The sequence below is a fragment of the Thalassophryne amazonica genome, chromosome 14 (assembly GCF_902500255.1).
Source record: "Thalassophryne amazonica chromosome 14, fThaAma1.1, whole genome shotgun sequence".
Classification (NCBI taxonomy): Eukaryota; Metazoa; Chordata; class Actinopteri; order Batrachoidiformes; family Batrachoididae; genus Thalassophryne; species Thalassophryne amazonica.
Window position 1 is genome coordinate 55,692,542 of NC_047116.1, and position 15,952 is coordinate 55,708,493.

The following is a 15,952-nucleotide window of genomic DNA, read 5'->3' on the forward strand; positions in this document are numbered from 1 at the left end:
GCAGCGTTTCTGGATTGCATTCACATATGGCTACTTCTTTGCATGATATAGATCTAACTTGCATTTGTGGATTGCACTGTGAACTGTGTTCATAGACAGTGATATCTGGACATGTTGATGTCCAGTACAAAATTAGACCTGTTTTTAATGCAGTGCTGCCTGAGGCCCCAAAGATCACAAGCATCCAGTTTTGCCCTTCGGCCACATGGTGGGATCTACAAAGTCATCACAATTTTACATTGAGAAACATTTTTTCTGAAATTGTTCCACAATTTTTTAGACACAATTTGTCACAAATGGGTGAACCTCTGCCCATCTTGACATTTGAGACGCTCTGCCTCTCTGAAATGCTGATTTTATACAGTCATGTTATTGCCCTGTTGGAAGTTAACCTATCATGCATCCAGTAAGTATTCACAGCGCTTCACTTTTTCCACATTTTATGTTACAGCCATGTTGCAAAATGGATGAAATTAAATTTTTTCCCCTCAAAATTCTACACAGAATAACCAATCATGACAATATGAAAAAACGTTTTCTTTGAGATTTTTTTTTAAATTAATAAATTCAATGTACAGTCTTTGCCATGAAGCTCAAAATTGAGCTCAGATGCATCCTGTTTCCACTGATCATCCTTGAGATGTTTTTACAGCTTAATTGGAGTCCACCTGGGGCAAATTCAATTGATTGGACATGATTTGGAAAGACACACACCTGTCTACATATAAGGTCCCACATTTGACAGTGCATGATAGAGCACAAACCAAGGATGAAGTCAAAGGAATTGTCTGTAGACCTCCAAGACAGGATTGTTTCGAGGCACAAATCTGGGGAAGGATACAGGAACTCCTGCTTTGAAGGTCCAAATAAGCACAGTGGCCTCCATAATCTGTAAGTGGAAGACGTTTGGATCCACCAGGACTCTTCCTAGAGTTGGCCGCCTGTCTAAACTGAGTGATCGCAGAAGAAGTGCCTTAGTCAGGGAGATGACCAAGAACCCGATGGTCACTCTGTCAGTACTCCAGCATTCATCTGTGGAGAGAAGAGAACCTCCCAAAAGAACAACCATCTCTGCACCAATCACCAATAAGGCCTGAATGGTAGAGTGGTCAGATGGAAGCCACTCCTTAGTAAAAGGCACAAGGCAGCCCACCAGAGCCTGTATTCATGAAGCATCCTTAATGGCCCGGTCATTCACGAAGGACAACAAAGCCTAAACGAAACAATAAATCTGGACTTTTGTTGGCATCATTTAACCTTAGTGCAGCTTTGTTCCTGCAGCTGGAGCTTCATCAGGATTTTTAGACTGTTGAAAAATTTGAACGAATGCCGCCGAAAAAATCAATTTGTCTGTATTTCATTTTACTGTCGCTCTTGACTGTTACTTATTGTTTGTTTAGTTTTAGTAGTGTTAGCGTTTTGTTTGACTTCGTTCAACCAGCTGAATGTTTTCATACAGTGCAGAAGCCGGTTTGTGAGCGCTGCAGTGGAGGAGAAATGCAGCTGCTCCACAGGCGGTGCTGGTCTGTGGTGTGGGGCTTCTGCCACTGCATGTGATGTGGTGAATGCAGCTGCTGTCATGCTGTGGTGTTGGCTGGCCAGGAAGAACTTTTCGTCCTCATCCACCAGCGCACGGCAGTCCGTGATCGTGGTGTTGACCAGCGCTGCTTGCACCTAAGGGGGTTGGTTCACAAAAAGTCCAGCTGGTGTCCTCCCAGGAGCTGCAGCATTCTGTTCATGAGCTCTGAGGACTTGCTGTCCTCCAGCCCATGCAGAGAGAAGAGCCTGCTGGCCCTTTCAGCATCTGACAGTTCGAAGGTTTTGAGGAGGTGATCCTTGATGGCTGCGTATTTCTTCACAGCGGGGGAGCTTTGCAGGAGTGAGATCAGCCTTGTTGCCCTGGAGCTGCTGAGGGCCAAGACGATGTAATAATATTTTGTGTCGTCTGCAGTGATCTCTCGGAGCCAACTGCACCTCAGTTTGTGCAAACCAGGTGGCAGTTGACAGAAGTATGACTTTGAGCATCAAGTGTGAAAAGTTTCAAATTCGCATGTGAACAGGTTTGATCCATGCAGTCCACAGCGTGTGTGCATGAGCCGGCAGGGATCCATCCATTAAAATGCACATCAGAAAACATGGTTACATTCTTTCAATTTATAAAATGGATTTCTTTTGAAATCCAGAGAACATAACCAGCAGGTCTCGAAAAAAGAGCAGACAGAGACATCTCTCTCTCTTTCTCTCTCTCACATGGTCAAACAAGAAGCGTAATGATTAAGTACGTGAGTTTAAATGGCAATATTTTCCTTTTTTTTTCTTTTTTGGGGAACACACAATAGACTCTGACCTTGTGATCTGATATTAGGAGCTGTGATGAGGCAGCAGTGTTTTCCACGCACACCAATGTGTTCTGCACAGCCAGTATGAGTGAACTGAAAGGAGTTGAATTGGTTTTAAATAGTGGCAAAAAGCAAACATACACAGCTGCAAGCAAATCTATGAATGCAATGACACGCAATTACGCAGGAAAAACACCAAATACGCATGCATTTCGAGCATACTCTCAACACAACACAACACAACTCTACGTTTGCACCGGTGTGAAAGGGGCTTTAGAGTTTTTGTATTTGAGAGATTTAAGAAATATTTGGTGTGTTTGGAATGTGTATTATTTTGGTGGAGTATTTTGCATGTGTGGTCCGTGTGGTGGTGTTTTTGTTTTGTAAAAATGAGGCATCTTATGAATGTTGAGCAAGCACTTCAGTTTTGTTTTGTTTTGTTTTACTGGAGCAAGATGGAGTGTGCAACGCGTCAACTGAGTCTGAACCAGACAGTGAGGATTCTGATGTTGAAAGAGATGATCCTTCTTTTGTTCTGGACGGGCAACCAGAGCAGGTGGATCCACCGATGTGCGCACATATCCCCAGATTGGATCGGATCGCGCGCTTCTCTTTTCAGCTTCTCCAGGACTCAGGCACTACAGAGCTCCTTCCCAGCGCCGAGTCCTGGAACACATAACAGGATGCAGACACACACTGCTCTGGCAGTGGCTCCAGGTGCGTTTTGTTTAAAGCGTCAAGGTCAGCGTTAGCTTCAGTTCATTTTGTTCCTCTTTTGTTCCTTTTGTGCTCTTGATTTGCAAGCTATTCAGTGATGGGGAAAGTGAAAGGTCATTCGTCCACCTTTTCTTGACGATTTGTGACTTTGTGGCTTTTTTCCACTGTTCAGCTATCGTCGTGTGCTGTGTGACCGGGCCAGGCTAAAAGTAGCTCTTCGTGATGTCATTCTATGAAAATTCTTAGAATTCCTCAAAAGCTTAGATATTAAGGCTAAAAGTAGCTCTTCGTGATGTCATTCTATGAAAACTCTTAGAATTCCTTGACTTTTCTTAGAATTTTCCCTTGGTAAGATAAATGTTATTCACAACGCATCTTAGGCTTTAAGGTGCAAAACTGTTAAGAGGAAGGAGGAGGACTTTTAAGAAGCCTGAGAGTGTCTTAAACAGGCAAGATGGCAGAAAGACAGAGAGGACGGGGAAACATTCTCCGTATGTTGAACGGCAGTGATTCAATAACACGCCGGTTTGATGGTGCAGGGATAATGTTTGTGGTTGACCTCATCAAGAATGCGCTAACTTTTTTCCAGCCAGCATAGTAACACAACAACACCTGTCATATCACAACACTAAAGGCAATCACATATTCTGACGTAATTACAAGTTGAAATGACTCAATTAAAAAAAATTATTTAATCATGAGGTTTATGTTGCAGAAATCCTACTTTACAAACTCACTGCAGTCATTGTTAAATTATCTCCTGTTGCATTTATAATAAACATTTGTATTTATTTACAGTGTCTGTTTTTCTGGTTGAAATGAGATACAAATAATCTTTTATTTGTCTAAAAATAAATGTCCAAGGTTCCTTATGTTAAAAAAGAAATAATCTAATCTGAAATAACAGGTAAGTTATGGTTTTAAATTGCAGATGAAAAAAAAAAACGTTTCTAAAGAATCTTTTTTTTTTTTTTTTTTTTTTTACTATTTTAATTACAAGTGTTCTAAGCTTTTTTTTTTTTTTTTACAATAACCAGAAATTAATTTTGAGGTGGAAAAAATGCATTTGCAAGGATTTTCTTCAGAAAACTGCTGTGTATAAAAGAGAAGTTCTGTGACATGTTTCTGCCACTGATCTGTAAAGATCTGTTAGCTCAGTTTTTGATGCGACGCTTCTGCCGTGCTTTTTAGACCAATTCGTGGCACCTCTGCCGTAGCTGATGCCTCCAGTGTGAAAGTCCCTTTAAACTACTCCCCGCTATACTACTCTTTTGGAGGCCAGCCAAAACCTTGGCACCACCTGTATGGGTCATCAAGTTGATATTTCCCTCCTTTACCCCATTACATCTCACAGTGGGCAAGCAATGCCCTTTGCCCCAACTACCATGCCTCCTCCTTAGCCACAACCACAAGCTGCTTCTCTCAGCATCTTCAGCTAGCTACTTCATCGCCTTTCAAAGCAATGCTTCTGCCACCACATCATGTAACAGGCGTGATGCTGAGGAGCCGATGAACCCCCACCAATGGCCTGACATCGCAAGGTCAGACCACAGTGATGTGAAGCAACTTCACTCCAGAACTGAAGTTGTCTTCCTATATCAGCTTCAACCTCCATTCCTTGCGAGGTGAGAGGACTCTTTCCATACATCTCTGTGGGGAGGTGTTCCTATTCTTTCAAGCCCTGACAAACTGGATGGAATGTTTGGCCGAAACAGGTGGCCTGTTACTAGCATCCCACCTACACAAGTCTAGCACCTATGCCAGCTTCTTCAGGACATGGTCATGTCTCCACCTGTAGCACCTTTGAAACAATGTTGGACTACATCCTGACAGGATGTGCTAGAGGTTGTCATTAGCCACATTACATAGGTTGCAAAATGCCTCTCTGCCAAACAACTGGTGGAGGTTTGGACCAGAAAGGGGTTGCCTCCCGCTAGCCCTGCCCACCCTCCTGAACTCTGCCACCAACCACACGATGTTTCAGCCTGCTGATTGCCATGCTGACCTCTGCTTGTGCTTTCCACTTCCTTCCAACCCAGATACAAGTGTTCACAGCTCTCACCAAAGAGCCAGTGAACTCCTTCAGGTCCAGAACAAGCTGAGAACAAAGTGACAACCCAGACCGGGTTTTGTTGCTGACTATACAAGGTTTTTTTAATACAAACTCTTCACATATCCTTCTTTCTTCATGATTCCTTCCACCTTGGGGAGATTCCCAGTTCCAGACATACACTCCCACTGCCATGTTTCACTGTCACAATGGTGTTCTTTAGGTTGTACGCCTCTCCCTTCTTGCTCCAGTTATAAGTGACATCTCAATGGCCAAAGAGTTTAAGTTTTATCTCATTTGACCAAAGAACATGCTTCCAGTATGCATAATTTTTCTTCAGGTTGTCCTTAGCAGAAGTGGAGTTTTTCTTGGTCTTCAACCTCACAGTCCATCCATGTTCAGGGTTCTCATCATTGTCTTCTGTGACTACAATTCCCAACTTGGTCAGGTCATTCGCTAGTTTCTTGGCAGCTGTCCTGGACTCTTCAGAAACATCTATATGCCCTATCCTCTGCCAAGTCCTGTAACTCTTCTGAAATATAATCCCTTCAGCATGTCCTAGGTCTTCCCCGGGGCATTCTGCTTGAAAGATATCAGCAATGCCAAATACGTCTGACCAGTGAGCTTATGATTCCAGAAGCTCTTCCCAGGCACCTCCTGATGTCAAAGGCTGAGAACTCATAGATGTGAATGTCACCATGATGGCAATACTTTCACTGCATGCAAATTCACTTCTCAAGTCCGAATCCAGGAAGTCACTGAAAGCACAGATCTTAGTCTTGATAAAGGACAGTAGCAGACCCCCGCATCGTGATTCCTCACTGACTACTGGAGTATCCATTGATTTTGCAATGACGTTAACTAAAATACACAAAGCTGCTTATATATGATTTTTGTGTGTGTAAATCAGCAAATATGTGCTGCCCAACCACAAATGCTATATATTTTCTCACAGAAATGACACCATTCAGAAAAACTACATACTTATGAAATTTCAAATTTTCATGCTGAACAACATTCCATGCTTTAATCTCATAACAACAAATTGACTCCAACTCATGAATGATTATCTGCACATTGTATTGACTCGAGCTAAGGTATCACACATATTTAATGTAATATGTTTTTTTTCCTATCATTGAACTTGTGGTATACGTAGGCCATGCGTGATGTAAGGCTTGTGTAATAATGGCTTTAGTCCCTCTGCTCTGTCTCACCCTCCACAGCCATTACATCTCTGGTGTGTTGATATCAAAAGACAGTGTTTCTGAAATTGTGTCATTATTTTTGTCTTACGAATTGAGCCAAACATATAAAGCAACATAATATAAGGAATGACAAAAATGATAAAAATGCACAAAAAATATATATAAGTGATAAAATGCTGGTTTAGAATCTACTGCTGTTGACAATCCAATCACCTCAGTTAATGAGAGCCCCAAGGACACAATGTTATACACTTTATTTTTAAAAAGTCTGTCAAAGGACACTGATTAAGTTGGACATGGTCATCTTGTCATTAACGCCACATTCTCTTGAGAACAATTAAAACAAACTGCACTACTCTGGGGACTTGGCTTGGTAACCAAAGAAAAATATTTTTTCAATTTATTCTCAGAACAAAACAATGGGCAAGAAGCATGACCAAGCATGAAAGTACAACTAACAATGGATAAAGTTATGACATTCGAAGAGAAAGTGACCTATATGTTAGGATAAAAAAAAAAAAAAAATCTATTTAGAAAGGTAGTTTCTTTTTAGGTTAAATGCAAATTTATAAAATATCAATCCATCCATACAGTGTATTCAGAAAGTATTCACAGTGGTTCACATTTTTCCACAATTTATGTTGTAGCCTTATTCTAAAATTAAGTAAATTCCCCCCCCACAAAAACAAATTCCACTCACAACACCCAATAATGACAACATGGAAAAGTATTTTTATTTATTTATTTATTTATTTATTTTGCAATTGTATTAAAAATAATATTAATAAAAAAACTAAGAAATCACATGTACATAAGTATTCACACCCTTTGCTCAACACTTTGTTGATGCACCTTTGGCAGCAATTACAGCCTCAAGTCTTTCAATCAATTCAATTACAGTCCATTCATCTGAATTGAATATGATGCCACAAGCTTGGTGCACCTATCTTTGGGCAGTTTTACTCATTCCTCTTTGCAGCTCCTCTCAAGCACCATCAGGTTGGACGGGGAGCATCACTGCACAGCCATTTTCAAATCTCTCCAGAGATGTTCAATCGGATTCAGGTCTGGGCTCTGGCTGGGCCACTCAAGGATATTCACAGAGTTGTCCTGAAGCCACTCCTTTGATATCTTGGCTGTGTGCTTAGGGTCATTGTATTGTTGAATGATGAACTGTCACCCCAGTCTGAGGACAAGAGCGCTCTGGAGCATTAATCTTTCCCTCAATCTTGACTAGTCTCCCAGTTCCTGCCACTGAAAAACATCCCCACAGTATGATGCTGCCACCACCATGCTTCACTGTAGGGATGGTGCTTGGTTTCCTCCAAACATGACACCCAGTATTCATGCCAAAGACTTCAATCTTTGTCTCATCCAACCAGAGAATTTTCTTTCTCATGGTCTGAGAGTCCTTCAGGTGCCTTTTGTCAAACTCCAGGTGGGCTGCCATGTGGCTTTTACGAAGGAGTGGCTTCTGTCTGGCCACTCTACCATACAGCCCTGATTGTTGGATTTGCTGCAGAGATACTTGTCCTTCTGGAAGGTTCTCCTCTCTCCACAGAGGAATGCTGGAGCTCTGACAGAGTGACCATCAGGTTCTCGGTCACTTCCATGACTAATTAGGGGAGAACCCTGATTGCTCAGGTCAGCTATAGGAAGAGACCTGGTTGATCTGAACTTCTTCCACCTACATTTGATGCAGTCCACTGTGCTCATTTGGACCCTCAAAGCAGCAGAAATGTTTCTGTACCTGACCCCAGTCTGGTGCCTCATGACAATCCTGTCTCAGACGTCTACAGACAATTCCTTTGAGCTCATGCTTGGTTTGTGCTCTGACATGCACTGTCAACTGTGGGACCTTATATGTAGACAGGTGTGTCTTTCCAAATCATGTCTAATCAACTGAATTTACCCCAGGTGGACTCCAATTAAGTAGAAACATCTCAAGGATGATCAGTGGAAACAAGATGTGCCTGACCTCAAAATGTATAAATTAGCTCAATATTGATAATCCAGTGAGTATAAATAATTATACACGTGATTGCTTAGGGTTTTTTTTAATTTTTAATAAATTTGCAAAATTCTAAAAACTTTTTCACATTGTCATAATGGGGTGTTGTGTGTAGACTTTTGAGGGGGAAAAAATGAATGTTATCCATTTTGAAATAAGGCATTTAAAAAAATTTCACAAAACTGCCAAAATTCAGTTTATGCTGAAATCCAAGCATTATAATGTAGGTTTATATTTAGTGGAGCAGATAAGTATGACTTTTTGGCCAGGATTGTTCACATGGTTATGCAAGCATCAGATTTGGCATGAATGTTCTACAAAAAAGTGCTGGCCACGTGAAAATGTAATATGACGGCCGGGTAGGGGTCAATGAAGAATTACACAGGGGTCAAAATTTAAAAATGCTCAAGTCATATTGAAAGCTATACCACATTAGTGTCTGATAACAATGATTCCGAAAAGGTATAGTTTGGGCTATCTATGACTGAATGTTACGGAGTTATGGGGTAAAAAGAGCAAGAATGGTAAGAGAGGTCAGTTTCAGTTTGTACAGGGGTAAAAAGTTAAAGTAGGTACTAATTTGGTTGCACGTCTTTGAATCTTTTCCAGTAACAATTTATCTTTCTCAAAATACAGTGACCATACTTGTACACAGTACTCAAGATGAGGCCCTACATAACTTTTATACAAAACTAAAAATGACTCTTTGTCAATAAATGTAAATGCTCTCTTAATCATACCTTGAACACTATTAGCCTTAGCGGCAGCTTTGGCTATGTATTTTGAGAAAGACCACCTGTTGGTAATTAAAATCCCTAGATCTTTTTCCTCACTTACAGAATTTAACATACTACCATTCATAAAGTACTCATGACATGGATTTGATGACCTACATGTAATACTTTACACTTATCTTCATTGAAACCTAATAACCATTGTTTTGACCATAACATTAAATTGTCGATATCTTTTTGCAAATTTTCTGAGTCAACTAGGGACAAGATTGGATGATACACCTTGGTATCATCTGCAAAGAGTTTACATTTAATTGATATTGCACCAGGCAAGTCGTTAATAAATAGTAAAAATAGGACCGGCCCTAGGACCGATCCCTGAGGCACCCCACTAGTTACACTCAACCATTTTGACTTTGCATTGTTAACACATACCCGTTGTTTCCTGTCTCTAAGGAAATCTTCAACCCAATAACAAAGTTTACCAACAATACCATAGGTCTGAAGTTTATAAATTAATCTGGCCTGAGGGACGGAATCAAAGGCTTTTTTGAAATCAAAATATAACACATCAAATGGTAAGCCCTCATCATAAAAAGTGGTCCACTCTTCTAGTGTGGTAAGCAAATTAGTTGATTGTTCACATGGTTATGCAAGCATCAGATTTGGCATGAATGTTCTACAAAAAAGTGCTGGCCACGTGAAAATGTAATATGACGGCTGGGTAGGGGTCAATGAAGAATTACACAGGGGTCAAAATTTAAAAATGCTCAAGTCATATTGAAAGCTATACCACATTATGTGTCTGATAACAATGATTCCGAAAAGGTATAGTTTGGGCTATCTATGACTGAATGTTATGGAGTTATGGGGTAAAAAGAGCAAGAATGGTAAGAGAGGTCAGTTTCAGTTTGTACAGGGGTAAAAAGTTAAAGTTCCTCCAATTTTTGTCAAATGTGATGCAAATTATTGGTTGAGTTAATAGGGTTTTAAAAAGGAATAGTTTGCACCATGTGTCATGCTTAGTTGTCATGTTACAGGGTAACACATGTCACATGTCATTGAATCCAATGTACATCAACATTGTTTGACATTACTCTGTAAACCAAGCATTCAACACAGTCGAAACTATTCCATATTAATCCTATTTTTCAGCAGCAGTTCCTGCCACTGAAAAACATCCACACAGCATGATGCTGCCACCACCAGGCTTCACTGTAGGATTATATTGGCTCGGAAATGAGCTGTACCTGGTTTCCCTCCAAACATGACGCGTGCCTGATTGGCAGATTGCTGCAAAGATGGATGTGCTTCTGGAACATTCTCCTCTCTCCACAGAGGAATGCTGGAGCTCTGACAGAATGACCATCGAGTTCTTGGTCACTTTCCTAAGGCCCTTATCCCCCAGTCGCTCAGTTTAGACAGATGGCCAACTCTAGGAAGAGTCCTGGTGGATCCGAACTTCTTCTATTTATGGACGATGGAGGCCACTGTGCTCATTGGTACCTTCAAGCAGCCAAAATGTTTCTGTACCCATCTCCAGCCTGGTGCCTCATGACTATCCTGTCTCAGAAGTCTACAGTCAGTCCCTTTTGTTGTGTGGGTCACCCGAAGAGGAGGTACTGCTGGCCCAACGCCAGAGGGCGCCCTGCCTGAAGGCGGGCTTCAGGCACCAGAGGGCACAGCCACCGCCAGGAACTTGAGTTGACAGGTGTCACTTATCACCTCATCACACCTCACCCATAAAAGCCTGGAGAAGACATCACATCTTTGCCGAGAAATCGTCAAACCGTTCAGGTAGACACTCAGCCGTTGTGTGTAATTCAGCTAAGCTAAGTTGTGATGTATTTTGCATCTGAGCTGGTAGCTGTTGAACTGTGCTTTTGAGTTTGCAGCTCTATCCACTGTCTGCCGAGTTGGAGGGAGTTGGTAAGAGTTGGCGTTCCCACTCTACACTCTTACACTCGTTGAGTGGAGTCTGCACGTATAACTCAAGGAAGTAGTGAGATCAGGAGGTGGTGTTTTCTCCAAAAGGAATTACCTGCTGACTGTGTTACTGGGTGTGTGCACACACACCCACTATTAACTGTTTCTGTTTCCTGCCAGCAGTACCCAATCTGACAGCTGGAGACAGTGGCCACCTGGGGACTCAGGACTTGGCGGCTCCGGGGTGTTCCAGATCCGTTGGCGGTGGAAATCATGTGGGTCCCGACTCTTCTCTGGACGGGCGTCTCCTATCCTCGAGCCTGCCCACACAACACCAACTTCATAATTGACTGTAGTATTGAATTGTATCTGTATCCGTTGGGCACGTTTCACAACATTAAATTGTTACTTCGTATTTCCATTGACCATTCATTTACGTCCCCTGTTGTGGGTCCGTATCATCACACTTTTCACAACAGGATTTCTCGGCCAACGTCATGGATCCCGAGGGGCGTCAACCATCAGGTGAACCACCAATGGAAACACAGGGTGCACAGGGGCCAGCAGGAGGCGTATTAGGTGAGCTGCAGCAAATCTTAACTGCCTTCACTGCTCGGTTGGACTTGGTAACCGAGCAGAACGTCATACTCAATCGAAGGATGGAGGGTCTCACCGCTCAGGTGGAAGCGCACGCGCAGGGCGCTGCTGCGGCACCTCCTCCTGCTGCCCGAGTGCCAGATACAGATATTCCAGTGGTTGTTCAATGAACCCCCCCCGTTCCCTGAAGCATACATAAGCCCCCCAGAGCCATATGGAGGCTGTGTCGAGACGTGCGCTGACTTTTTAATGCAGTGTTCACTCGTCTTTTCACAGCGTCCTGTTATGTACGCGTCGGATGCCAGCCGTGTGGCTTATGTTATAAATTTGCTTCGAGGAGAGGTTACGGCGCTCTGGGAGCAGAATTCACGGCTCCTAATGACATATACTGGGTTTGTGCGGGAGTTCAAACAAGTGTTTGATCACCCCAATAGAGGCGAGACTGCTTCGAACGTGCTGCTGTCGATGTGACAGGGGCGTCGGAGTGCAACCGAATATGCAGTCGACTTCCGCATCGCGGCTGCGAGGTCCGGCTGGAATAATGTTGCACTCCGTGCCGCCTTTGTAAACGGACTGTCTCTGTCTGTCCTTAAGGAGCATCTGCTGGCGAAGGATGAACCGCGGGATTTTGATGGGCTTATTGATCTGGTTATACAGTTAGACAACCGATTGGAGGAACATCGCCGGGAGCGAGGCGAAGGGCGTGGCCAGGCATGAGTCGTCCTTCTCCCTTCCGGGTCCGAAAGGGTGCCACCATCCCCCCGTTCCACTGCCAGAGAGCTCCGTGTGGAAACAGCTCCCCCTGCTGATGAAGCTATGGACACAAGCAGGGCTAAAGTAAAATCAGAGAATAGACAACGGAGGCTGGCCCGCGGGGAATGCTTTTTCTGTGGCTCGAGTGAGCACATACAGAAGAATTGCCCCAAGCGGTTAAACTACAACGCCCGCCCTTAGAGACTGGGCTAAGGGTGGGCCATAACAATCACGAGGAGAAACCCCGAAAATCCGCACGCATCCCAGTGGCGATCCTGAGTGGGGATCTCACCCTTCACGCCCCAGCACTGGTGGACACGGGGTCGGAGGGGAATCTGCTGGATAGCAGATGGGCAAAGGAGGTTGGGCTCTCTCTGGTGGCCTTACCGTCACCTTTGTCGGTACGGGCACTAGATGGCACCCTTCTCCCATTAATCACACACCAGACACAGCCAGTGACATTGGTCATGTCTGGGAATCACAGGGAGGAGATTGTGTTTTTTCTAACACCATCTACCTCCCGGGTGATTTTGGGTTATCCTTGGATGTTAAAGCACAATCCCCGGATTGATTGGCCATCTGGGGTTGTGATGCAGTGGAGCGAAACATGCCACTGGGAGTGTTTAGGATCCTCGGTTCCACCCGATGTAATAGCTAGGGAGGAGGTTCAAGTCCCCCCCAATCTCGCGGCGGTGCCAGCTGAGTACCATGATCTTGCTGACGTCTTCAGCAAGGATCTGGTGCTCACGCTGCCCCCGCACCGTCCGTACGATTGTGCCATTGATTTGGTACCGGGTGCTGAGTACCCATCCAGCAGGTTGTACAACCTCTTATGTCCGGAACGCGAATCAATGGAGACCTACATCCGGGACTCCGTAGCTGCCGGGTTGATCCGGAACTCCACATCCCCGATGGTGGCTGGTTTCTTTTTTGTGGGCAAGAAGGACGGTGGACTCCGTCCATGCATTGATTACAGAGGGCTGAACGAGATCACGGTTCGCAACCGATACCCGTTACCTCTGCTAGATTCAGTGTTCACGCCCCTGCATGGAGCCCATATCTTCACAAAACTGGATCTCAGGAATGCGTACCACCTGGTTCGGATCCGGAAGGGAGACGAGTGGAAGACGGCATTTAACACCCCGTTAGGTCATTTTGAGTACCTGGTCATGCCGTTCGGCCTCACCGGGACGTTCCAAGCCTTGGTTAATGACGTCTTGCGGGACTTCCTGCATTGGTTCGTCTTCGTATACCTGGACGATATCCTCATCTTCTCCCCGGATCCTGAGACCCATGTTAAGCATGTACGTCAGGTCCTGCAGCAGTTGTTGGAGAACCGGCTTGTTTGTGAAGGGCGAGAAGTGTGAGTTTCACCGCACTTCTTTGTCCTTCCTGGGGTTCATTATCTCCTCCAACTCCGTCGCCCCTGATCCGGCCAAGGTTGCGACGGTGAGAGATTGGCCCCAACCAACAAGCCGTAGGAAACTGCAACAGTTTCCTCGGTTTTGCACATTTCTATCGGAGGTTCATTAGGGGCTACAGTCAGGTTGTTAGCCCCCTGACAGCCCTGACCTCCATTAAAGTCCCTTTCACCTGTCGGATCGGTGCGAAGCCGCGTTTAAGGAGTTGAAACGTCGGTTCTCGACTGCACCAGTTCTGGTGCAGCCTGACCCCGATCGCCGGTTTATAGTCGAAGTGGATGCCTCTGACTCAGGGATAGGAGCTGTGCTGTCCTAGAGTGGGGAGTCCGATAAGGTTCTCCATCCTTGTGCCTACTACTCCCGCAGGTTGACCCCGGCTGAAAGGAACTATGACGTCGGCAATCGGGAACTTCTGGCAGTGAAAGAGGCTCTTGAGGAGTGGAGACACCTTCTGGAGGGAGCCACGGTCCCCTTCACGGTTTTCACGGACCATCGGAACCTGGAATACATCCGGACCGCTAAGCGTCTGAACCCCAGGCAAGCCCGTTGGTCACTGTTCTTTGGTCGGTTTGACTTCCAGATCACGTATTGCCCCGGGACCAAAAACCAATGGTCCGATGCACTGTCCCGGGTGCATGAAGAGGAAGTCAAGCCAGAGCTGTCGGATCCACCGGACACCATAATCCCCGAGTCCACTGTCATCGCAACCCTCACCTGGGATGTGGAGAAGACCGTCCGGGAGGCCCTGACACGATACCCGGACCCCGGAGATGGACCTAAGAACAGGCTATACGTCCCACCAGAAGCCAGGGCTGTGGTCTTGGACTTTGTCATTTGCATCCCCTTTTCTATACACAACTCCTAACAGATCATCATTAGAATTATTGTTTTTCAACCAAACCCATAACGTATCTTTAACATTCATATCATTTAGCTCATTGCAAAGTTTAACATCAATATGATCTCTCACAATTAATAAAACACCACCTCTGATTTCATGAGTATCCTTACGTAACACTTTAAAACCAGGCACATTTAAAATTCAGTTATTAAAATCAGGTTTCATCCAAGTTTCGGTTCCAAAAATAATGTCAGGCTGCAGTTCATTAATACGAATTTTAATTCGTCAAGTTTACTCATAATACTCTCAAAATTAGTTGCCATGCACCTCACATTACTAGATGCAATGGTATCACAGTTAGAGTTATAGTCAACAAGAGTTGCCTGGGAGGCATGTGGGTCTCTGAGACAACATGTGTGGCACGATGTATGCCAAGGTCCTATGCAGAGCCCTGGGCAGCTGTTGATGCGTTGCCTTGTTCATCTCTGTGGTTTCTCCTGTCAACAACTACTTTAAAATTCCTGATGGTTAAATTAGTTTCGCCTTGATTCCTTCTGCGTTTAAGTTCATCTCTGGCTGATTTATCAAGGTCTCTTTGTGCTTTTGTCAGATCTGGGTTGACAAAAACCCTTTTGTGCCATTGAGTGGTCAACTGCTTCAGCTGTTTTGCATTGGCGAGTAACCGTCTTCTTGTCTCGAGATTACGGAGTTTCCAGTGCTGAAATTGGAATGAGTTGTTGGCTAGTAATCAACATGTATAAATAAAAAGATGTTCTAGACCATGGGTGGGCAATGAGGGCCGAGACACTGCAGGTTTTCCATGCAGCCAGTCACCTCAGCAGGTGGATTGCTGATGAGTTTCTCCCCTGAACATAAACACCTGATCATTAATGAAATCACCTGCTGAGATGATTGTTAGAAAGGAAAACCTGCAGTGTCTCGGCCCTTCATGGCACATGATTGCCCATCCCTGTTCTAGACATATTTTAAGACACGCTAATCCAATTTTAATCAAATATGGTTAAATTGTTATTTTGGTAGTCAACTATGTATTCCATTTTATAATAGTGTAACATAACTTGGGACACAAAGTAAGTTAAATGCTGAATGGATGATTTCTGGACAATATTCAAACTTTGATGAAAATAGCCTTGAGACAATCTTACTCATATTGCTTTTCATCAGTTTTATGAGGCCTTGAAACCTTACCGCAGTCCTCACCTTGGGCCAGACTCTATTTTGCTGTACCAGGAGGCCTACAGATCCCTACCTTACCCCGACAAGGAATGGTGAGTGACCTTATGTCCAATGGTTTGGTCTTTATTTGTGATCTTGTATGACTGTTCCACCCATTT